This window comes from Spermophilus citellus (genome assembly GCF_964194105.1).
Source record: "Spermophilus citellus genome assembly, contig: SCAFFOLD_55, whole genome shotgun sequence".
Classification (NCBI taxonomy): domain Eukaryota; kingdom Metazoa; phylum Chordata; class Mammalia; order Rodentia; family Sciuridae; genus Spermophilus; species Spermophilus citellus.
In genome coordinates, this window is record NW_027672793.1 from 2,201,173 (window position 1) to 2,212,227 (window position 11,055).

Below are 11,055 nucleotides of genomic sequence, written 5' to 3' on the forward strand. Positions count from 1 at the left end.
GAATTGACAGGCCTGCCATTCTATTGTTATAGGGCCAGCGGTTTATGAAAAATTGAGAAGTATTCACCAAATATGAATATGGCTTCTCTTTACCTGAAACAGTGTCTAAGTCTATAGCAGAAGACTTGAAAGGTATGTAATAGGCCACTTTGTGTTTTCTAATCTATATTATTCTTGTTACTGTGATAGCTATAATTAGTCATTACAGCTTGAAAATCCTTAATCCAAAAATCCAAAATCTAAAATGTTCCAAACTCCAGAGGTTTTTGAGTACCATCATGATGTTGCAAATGGAAAATTCCATATCTCACCTCCTCGAAATGTTTGAGTCAAAATGCAAGAATAGCCAGGTGGTGGCGCACACCTATAATCTCAGCAACTCGGGAGGCTGAGGCAGGGGGATCAGGGGTTCAAAGCCAGCCTCAGCAACAGCGAGGTGCTGAAAAACTCAGCGAGACTCTGTCTCTAAATAAAGTACAAAATAGGACTGGGGATGGGGCTCAGTGGTTGAGTGCCCCTGAGTTTAATACCTAGTACCCCCGCCAAATATGCAGGAATATAGAACACAATATATTTGGTATCCCTAATGGAAAAAACAAAAATAAAAAAAAAAACAAACAAACCCTCTCAACCCCCTTTAGCTTCATTTTTTTCTAGGCATATCTAGATTCCTTCATGCAAGCGTACCCCCAAATGATAATAAATGCCACGCATTCAATTAAGATGCTCCAACCACCAGTTCCCCATATTTTCCTAAATGGGGTCAAGACTTTCATGCATTCTTTACCTATAGTTTTTCCTCTGCTTGTTTATTCTCTGGTCGGTAGTATAAAGATATTGGTGAAAATGTCAAAAAGGCCTGCAGATAACGCTATGGGACATAGCTATCAGAAAACAAGGAAACATTTATTTATCTGTAGCATAGAAAGCCAAGCTACTGGAGAATCAAGACGATGGTATAAGTGTGAAACACCTTAGAGAAGAGTATGGTATTGGAAAGGCCACCACATATGTTCCGAAGAGACAGAAAGATAAACTAGTGAAGTTCTGTGCTGAAAATGATTAACAGAAGTTCACAAAAAAAGTAAAAATACATTACATAAATGAAGATATCAGTCATGTATTGAAAGACTGGATCTGTCAGCACTGCAGGAACACATGCCAGTTAATGGTATGCTGAGCATGAAATAAGCAAAGATCTATCATGATGAGCTGAAAATTGAAGGAAACTGTGAATATTCAACAGGCTTGCTGCAGAAATATAAGAAAAGATACAGCATTAAAGTTTTAAATATTGGTGGTGATAAAGCCTATGCTGATCATGAAGCAGCAGAGAAATCCATTCAAGGAGTAAAAATTTTAACATCAATAACAAGGCTCCGTTGTTCACTCATTGACTGAAGGTGAAAGAACTGAGGTGGTTCTGAATCAATGCGATAGTAAGAACAGTGATGATGAAGAGGACATTGCCAACACTGCAGGAAAAGTGTGTACAGACACCCCTAGGAATGTGTGATGGGCTTATTGAAGGACTTGAGCATCTTGCATTTTTATCCAAACAAAAAATCATATCAGTTTATGAAATCAAATGGAGACTGCCATGATGACATCCACTCCTGAAGCAGATGCATGGAGCAGTAACATTTGAAAAATGCATCCAGCAGGATAAAGCCTCCTCATCCCTATAGGACCTGCTTCCTGGTCTCTCAACTCTTTCTGATATTTCTTCTTACTTGAAAAAGAAGAAGGCAGTGCACAAAACAAGGCATCACAGGTGGAGAACAAATGCTTGGTATTGTTCTGTTATTCTTGTTCAGCCACAAACACAATGATCTGGTGATGCTACTTGATTACTTTGAACACATTCTTTTTGTTCACAATATTAGCTGTATATGTGTTAGTCAGTCTTCTGTTACTATAATAAATACTAATGATAATCAATTTATGAAGAGAAAAGGTATGTTTTGGCTCACAGTTTTAGAGGTTTTATTTCATGATTAATTGACTCCCTTTGCTTTGGGCTTGTGATGAGCACATCGTGCTGGAGGTGTGAATCAGAACAAAAAAAACACACACTTGGCTCAAAGCTATAAAGTAAAAGAGAGAAAGAGAAAGGAGCTAATCTTCCAGGATCAGTTTTTTTTAAACTTTTATTTTATTTTTTTATTTTTATGTGGTGCTTAGGATCAAACCCAGTGCTCCACATGTGCTAGGAAAGTGCTCTACCACTGAACTACAACCCCAGCCTCCAGGGTCAATTTTAAGGTCGTTCTCCCAGTGATCCAAAGACAAGCCGATAGGCTCCCTCTCTTAAAGATTCTGTCACCTCCCAGGAGCATTAGACTAGAGACCAGCTTTTAGCACATGAGCCTTTAGGGGACATTACCTATTAAACTATAGTCATTATTTTTTAGTGTCAAGTATTCATGTGAGAATAAGAATAAGAAAATGATCACTTAGCAATAGCATATAAATTTAGTCAGGAAAAATAATGATTACTACCACAGATTGTTTATAGGGATAACTGAGAGAGGGCTTTCTGATGATTCAGGGCAAAAAAAAACACATTATTTTATGCACTAAAATTATTCAAATTTTTGTATAAAATTACCATTGGAATAAGTGTATTAGGGATATATGAAACATAAATGCATTTCATTTCTAGATTTGGGTTCCATTCCCAAAATATCTCATTATATATATGCAAATATTCTAATTTTTTTAAAAAAATCTGAAATCCAAAACACTTCTAGTACTCAGTATTTTAGATAAGGGATATTCAACCTGTACATGTTTTTTTTTTCCCCTAGAAATATTACCAATTCACTTTTATTACTCTGACTTTAATTTTCTGGAGATAGAGTACTGTGCAATTTAAATTAAAATCTCAGTCATTGATATGTTGACTTTATTTATAGTCATGACTCTAAGTCAAGTGTAATTATTTGCAAGTAGTGTGTCAGTCCAATCTGAGTAATTTGACCCAGGTGTTCCCTACACGAATGCTAGGATTTGCCACCCTTCTGAATTCCTGCTTCACTCAGTTTAATAATTTGTTTAGAGAAGCGAAGTAAGTCATCACCTCTGTTTCCTGGTCTGTGAAATGGAGATAAGCGAGCTTGCTTAGCTCACCTTACTGATTTTTGTATTAGCAAAATGTATGTGCAGGCATATTGTGAATAGTTAGGCACAAAAATTTATGGTCCTACTGATATTAATAATACAATAATAATTATTTTTCAATATTTGTTGATTTCCTTGTGTGGCAAAAATGAATAAACAGATCAATCTCCTGACATAGGAACACAGACTAACTACATGTAATAGTCCTATTAAAAGTGCTGAGTTTCAAAAATGAAAATCTCTTGGTAACTGCTCTGTCAATGTTCTTAGGGAGACACTGTGATAGAAATAATTCCAAGTTATACATGTTCATTTCAGTGGTTGACTTTGCACTCTAATCATATTGCCAATTTCAGGTTTACTTAGGACAATGAATTAAAATTCAACAGGATGGATAACTCAGCCATTGTTCACTATACCAACCAATTTTCTCAGAATTTGATTATGCTTGAAATAAATGTATTGAAATAGTAGTCAAGAATCTGGTTGAGGCTGTATATAAAAAGCATTTATATTATAATGAAGGTTCATTTTCTTCTAGAGACCACAGCATACTAAAATATTGGGTGACATTAAAATATTGTTATTAACCATAACTCAGACTTAGATTCACTCTTATAATATGTATGGACAATCAGAGGAGAATTGGAGGACAAATGTCAGAGCTAAGCTTAATGAGCACCGAGTGGGGTATTTGAAATTGTCATGGGAGTAACATTGGGGTGGACAGGCATTAATCTTTTCAAGTTATCAAACTTTTGACTTTTCTTTCTTCCCATTGATGTTAGCAAAGTTCAGTAGAGTATTTAAAAGAGCTTAGCCAATTGAAGTCTGCATGAACTGTTCTTCTTTTATGAGACAGAGAACCATTAAAACTTTTTAAAAAATAGTATTTCTTTGATTCTAATCCTCAATTCTATGCCTGCTTTTTATTTTCCCACTTGAAGATGTGAACAGGTAAGATTATCCCTTTTACAGAGAGAGTATTCAAGTGATAAGTGAAGACATAACAAATAATAGCTGGAAATTCTCAAACTCCTAGTACATGTGAGGCACATAGTACAAGTTGTTTTTTTTAAATGTTATTGCATTGAACTTCACTCAAAATTTTCATTACATCTCTGTAAAATAAACTTAGTTATGCTTAACTTAGAAGCATATGTGGATTTCCTAAGGTCACAGAGTCAGTAGAAATGAAAGATAAACAAGCTTTTTCATAGATTTCCTCTAATAAAAATTATAATTCTTGATATTAATATTAATTTAAGGGATATCCCATTTAGATTACTATTGGAATTCTATTGACTTAAAAATTAATTTTCCTAATGTAGTTACAACAAGCAGAGAGTCCTGGGTTTCCTTTTAATAAACATTCATAATGGGCTTCCTGAATTGAGGCTGGAGAGCCCATATTCATGGTAGATTACTCTTCTTGCAAAATAAAGGGAAAAAGAAGAATAGGTCTACAGTGTGTAAGTCTGTGTTTAGCAGAACCTTTTAGGTATCAGATCGGGTAAATAAAAAAGCATTGCTAGGCCTGGAAGGATCACAGAAATACAACAATGATGTCCACTAAATGGAAAGACATGCTGGATTTTAAGCCATAAAAGAGAGTTTGAATATCAAGAATATGACCAAGACAGCAAACATAAGGCATCCATGATGACATATGAATCCCAGGTATATATTCCTACCAGGGTTGGGAAGCCTTTCATGTTTGCTGGATATTGGGCCAACCTGAGTCTGAAGAATAGCTACATTATGTTTTTCAGAAGACAAAACAGATTATTCAAAATTTTACCTAATTTGTATTAGGTTACAAAATTATCTAATGCAGATTTCAGGAAGTTTATAGTCACCATAGATGGAAGGTAAATTGAAGACATGGGGGTAATCATCAAATTTATATGTTAATCTGATTGCACTATGGGATGCACAGATTAAAATTTATTTCTGGATGTGTCTGTGAAGGTGTTTCTGGGTAAGGTTAACATTCGAATCTGCAGACTCTGCAGATTGCCCTCCCCAGTGTGAGTGGGCCCTTTCTAATCCATGGGAGGTTGGAATAGAATGAAAAGGCAGAGGAAAGAGAAACCCTCCACTCACTTTCTCTTTCCTGCTGTCTGTGTGTAGGTAGGACTCAGCTTTTTCTTGCTCTTGGGCTGGGATTTATACTGCTCTGGGTCTAAGGCCTTTGTACACAGAAGGACTTTCCTGGGTTCCAAGTTTACAGATGACACATATTGAGACTTCCCAGCTCATGCTGGAATCTCTACCTTCTCCTATGGATCCTCCTGCTGACCAGGAAGTCCCAATAATTTTTTTAGGGAGGGGGGCGGGTACTAGGGTGGAACTCAGGAGCACTTGGCCACTAATCCACATCCCCAGCACTGTTTTGTATTTTATTTAGAGACAGGGTCTCACTGAGTTGCTTAGTGCCTCACTTTTACTGAGGCTAACATTGAACTGGAAATCCTCCTGTCTCAGCCTTCCAAGCCACTGGGATTACAGGCCTATGCCACCATACCTGGCCATTTTTTTTAAAGGCAACTTTTGTGTTTCTGATTTTTGTCCATCATTGCTTCCTTTATTTTCTAAACTATCCATTTCCTCACATCTACCCTCAGCTACTACTCATGTTTAGGACACAGATCAAGGATTATGTCTTTTGGGGACACATTTCTCTATTGTCACATCTACTCCATGCTTAATGTTGGCTACATTGTCTATCCTATTTCAGTAGGATCTTATGGATCTCTCCACTGTAGTGTGATCCTCCTTTACATTTGCTTTCCATCTCCCATTTCATGGTGGCTTTATTGAAGAAACATTCTATATTTTATGAATTACCAAGGCCCATGCCCTTGGGAATACCTCCTAGTAGATATATAATGTTTGTTGGCTCCTTTTTTGTCCAAATTCCATTGTTTCATAAATGAAGACATAAAAGTCTACGAGGGCTAAAATGGCTAAAACTTTTCTGAAAGACAGAAGTTTTATAAGGTCTCTATTAAGACAGATTATGTGTGTAGGTACAAAACATGGAAGAAATGACACATGGCTTCTATATGAAATTCAAGTATAAACAAAATTTGTAAAGGAAGAAACAAAATCACTGGGCATAAGTATAAAAACAAACATAAAAACATGTGGTCTGTGGTCACTGTTTTGAGATTGGTTTCTTAAAATAAAATATATCTTTTCCAATGAGCTCACTAGGTAATCACAAAACAAATCCAGTTTGAAATTGCTGCAAAATATGCTACTTCATCAAAATACAATGAGGAGCTCTATTCTTTTTGGCTCAATACAATCCATGTCCCCCAATACAATCAACTTCATAAAATAAATCACAAAAATGGGTTGGTTGGTGCTAGGAAGGCAATATTCTCTTTATGATTAAAAAAAACCCCTTGGATTTAGGTCTGAGTTGATTCATCTCTACTCATCTTTGATTTTTATGATGGATATATATTTTCACAGTTTGTGGCTTTGTCTCTAATCCACTGGGTTCCTTCTTTGGAGAACACAAAGAAATTGCTATGCCTATGCTATGTATCTGGGGGCTGATATTGTTGGGTACTAGGTTCGTAGATAATACATAAGAAACAGAAAATGGAAATTAGGCTGCTTCCTTCACTCTGTTGTTACCTAAGTACCTAAGGAGGGGAACTCATCTGTCTTATAGCCATAGGATAACAATGTATAGAAAGTACATACTAGCCATTTTTGCTATGGACATGTTTGAATATAGCTCTGATTTAGAAATAGATTAATAGGCTTTATTGAAAAGAGGAAGAGAGGAGCTATTAAACTGTCTAATTGGACTCAGGAAAGCTTCTCAGGCAGGGTCCATTTGGAAATGCCCAAGGAACGGATTCCAATAGAACTTAAGGATACAGTTTGCTCCATTGGGCCCCAATTTACTCATATTTTTATTTCCATCTGCACATAGAACAGTTCTGCTTCCCTAATTTTCATTCATTATTAATCGACACTATTATCATCAAGTCAAATTGTGATCACCATTTGAATGACAAAGGGAAACTTCGAGAAGAATCTATGCCTATCCAAAGAGATTTCCTTTCTTAAATCTAGTTTGTACAACATGTAAAGTACTTTTGGATGAAAACACAATGGTTTAACTCCAGGATTAGATACCTACAAATTGTGTGGTCAGGGACAAGCCAGGGCACTTTACTGAGCCTCACTTTCTCTTTCAAAACATGTGGAAATCATATAACCAAATTGCTCTAAGAATTCTGTAAACTAAGGTCTGACAAAAGCTATATATGAAACAGACAAGTCTCAATGTATTTAAGTCTCCTATTCATTCTAACTCTATACCAGTGAGAGATGTTTGCTTGTGTTTCCTTCAATGAACTGGAGAACAAAGTACCACACTCACAAGGATTGTGGAAACTGAAGAATTATTTACCAGGAAGACACTTTGAAATTTTAAGCCTAGATTTCCCAGAAGTAAATAAGTATATGCCAAAAAAAAAGTTCAAAATAAATGTGCTAGTGCGCTTGGTATCCATATTCTCTGAAGAAAAAACTGTGAAATGTTAGCAGTCAACATCTCCTCAAACAGCTACCAAGCATAGACATACCTAGGTCTATCTAGTACAACTAGATCTCTAAAGGGAATTTGCTTTGTAAATACTCAACAGAAATGTGCAGATTTAAAAAAAAAACCTTATAGTACACACATCTTTATACTGGCTAATTCAAAATGTCATAAGAGTAAATTTAAAGAAGCAGGTAAATTAATTCATTTCCAGCCCAAAGCCAACTTTCAATCTTGTTTTCTCTGGATATTTCTATCTGAAAATCCTCTGAGAGTTCCAGCAGACGAAAGTCTATTAATTTTCTATGTACTTGTTGATGCAAAAGCTATCAGGATTATGGGTTGAATATTTCTAGTGTAGGGAAAGTAAGGGATGCAATTAATCTCTGTGAACTAAAATATACCTCTTTTCATTAATCTTTTATTGTTTTTTTTTTAAAGAAAGAGTGAGAGAGAGTGAGAAAGAGGGAGAGAGAGAGAGAACCTTAATATTTATTTTTCAGTATTTGGCGGACACAGCATCTTTGTCTGTATGTGGTGCTGAGGATCGAACCCGGGCCGCACGCATGCCAGGCGAGTGCGCTACCACTTGAGCCACATCCCCAGCCCTAATCTTTTATTGTAAATGAGCAAAGTAATTGAAGCAGTACCACACTGTCAGAATGAATGCAATGCCAGTGGGATATGCTTGAGAGAGCACATACTGATTGAGTATTAAATATCTAACGGCAATAATTTATGGTTCATTACCTCTTTTGGAGTTCTTTAGTTGCACAGGGCTTGCATTCTAAGTAGTCAGACTTTTAGTTGAAAACGGCTTTCAAATGCTGAAAACAGCAAGTGCGCACAACCCACAGACAATCTCTTTAATTTGGGCTGTTTTCTACTTAGTTGAACCAAACTCTAAGAATATTTGCAAACAGGGCTGATTGTTTTGAGGACAGAAAGATGTTATCTTCTCATTCCAAAAAAAAAAAAAAAACCTTTTTGCATCCCCTGCCGTGGTAAGTTTATGAAAATGTGTGGACACAGAATTGTGAACAGGGCTATCAGCTAAGCCTTGGTCCTGCGACTTCCTGCATACTATGTTTATCCCTGTCCAGCTATTGTGCCATTCAGACATTCATCTTTGGGTTACCACTGACACCAGCTTCCTTAATTGTATTCTGCCATCCCCTGTGGCACAATTTTGTTGCACATGGAAATGGAAGCTTTTTTCCTGCTGGTAACAAAATACGATCAACCTGAAGCAATGTTTAAAGAAATATGTGTTTTGGATTTGAAGATTGGGTCTATTCAGACCTCATGCCGTTTAAAAACAAACACTGTTAAAAGAAAGCAATATGAGCTCTGTATCTATGATGGAGAGTTACTGTAGTTATTTATTGAGTTGCTGGGTTTTAAACAAAATTCCGTTATTCCACTTTTATCTCAGTGTCCTAAGAAGCAGTTAATATTTGAGCTGAATTCCATTTTTTTTTGTTTCCAGAGCTGATATGTGTCTTTTTTGATTTGTGGTATCTGTTCAACATACAGCATGTTTCTGAAATGCAATTTCAAATAAAGAATACAGCTTTGAGTATGATTTTTAACTTCTGTGTACAATCATGTATGAAAATGTCTGAAAACTTTTGGGCATCCAAGAAAAAAACAGTCAGCCTTCCATATCCATGTATTCCACACCTGCAAATCAAGCAACTATGGACTGAAAATACTCATGAAAAAAAAATGTGTCTGTACTGAAGATGTAGGGTATTTTTTGTCTTGTCATTATTCCTAAACAGTATAGTTAAACAACTATTTACCTAGCATTTATAATGTATTAGGTATTGTAAGTCATTGAGAGATGATTTGAAGCATATAGGAGGATGTTCAAAGGTTATATGCAAATATTACTCCATTTTATATAAGGGATAGGAACATTCAGATTTTATCAGCAGAGGTTTCTAGAATGAATCCTCTTGGGATACTGGGTGACACCTGTGTGTGTGTTTGCATGTGCATATTTGTGTGTGTATGTGTGTGAGTGTGTGTGTTTGTGAAACACTGCATTGAGCAAAACAACTGGTTCCCAAAGTACCAACATCCTATTCTTTCTTGAAACTTGTGAATATTTTACAGAGTAAAGAGAACTTTTCAGATGTGATAAAGGTTAAGGAGTTTGAGATGGGAATATTATCTTGTATTATCTCAATGTTTCCAATAAAATTATATAAATACTAAAAAGGGGGGCATCTCCTAGATATATATAGTCACAGATTCAGAGACATAGCAGCTGGAGAAAAACTCATTCCTCATTGATGGCTTTGAAGATGGAAGGAGGACACAAACCCAGGGTCATGTGCATTCTCTAAAAGATGAAAACAGCAAGGAAATGGACTCTGTCTCTGACATTCCAGAAAGGAACACAGCCATGCTCTTTCCTTTATTTTAGCCCAATGAGACCCATGTCAGATTTTTTTAATACTTATTTTTTAGTTATAGGTGGATACAATACCTTTATTTTAGTTTTATGTGATGCTGAGGATCAAACTCAATGCCTCACATTTGGTAGGCGAGCGCTCTATTTCTGAGCCACAAACCCAGCCTTCATGTCAGATTTTGACTTAAAGAACTCTTATAAACTTAACATGTGCTATTTACTTTGGGGGGTTATTTGTTATAGAAACATTAGAAAATGAATAAATTGTATAAATATACATACACATGTATTTGCTTTTGTTTTCACCGACTACCTCTTTACCTATAAAAAATATACGGGAAACATTTATTTCTATGAAACGTGTATTGAATAGCAAGAAGCATATGTGGTAAGTGATTTTGCAGTATATATTTTTGAACCTTTCAGATTTAAAATATCTGAACTGATCTATTTCAAAGATAAGCATCAATAATTTGAAATAAATGAAATAACATTGTCTTTCCTTTCTCTATTATGGAGAATATGACTCACATCAAATGTATATGACAAGTCATCCTATTTTTACTTTGTAACATTTTTGTGGGACACATAACAGATTTCTGGCCAATCAGAGGCTGGGAGTTTTGCTCAGTTATGGGTTATGGGTCAACAAGGGTTACTTTGGTATTTCTATTTATATTTCATTATGAATTATTTCTTTTTCCACAGCAAATTTAGGTGATTTTTTTATTTATCTTAAGTAAATGTCAAGGTGAGTTAATTCAATAGCATTTATCTAACAATTCATCATTTATCAAAGTTCATCAGTGTAAGGAACTGGGAATTCAGAGATGAATCTGATATCAAATTTCATATCCAGGAAGTCCTCAAGATGCACATTCCTAAGGAAATAACTGCAGCAAAGTATGAAAAATACCATAGAGGACTAATATGAAATTGT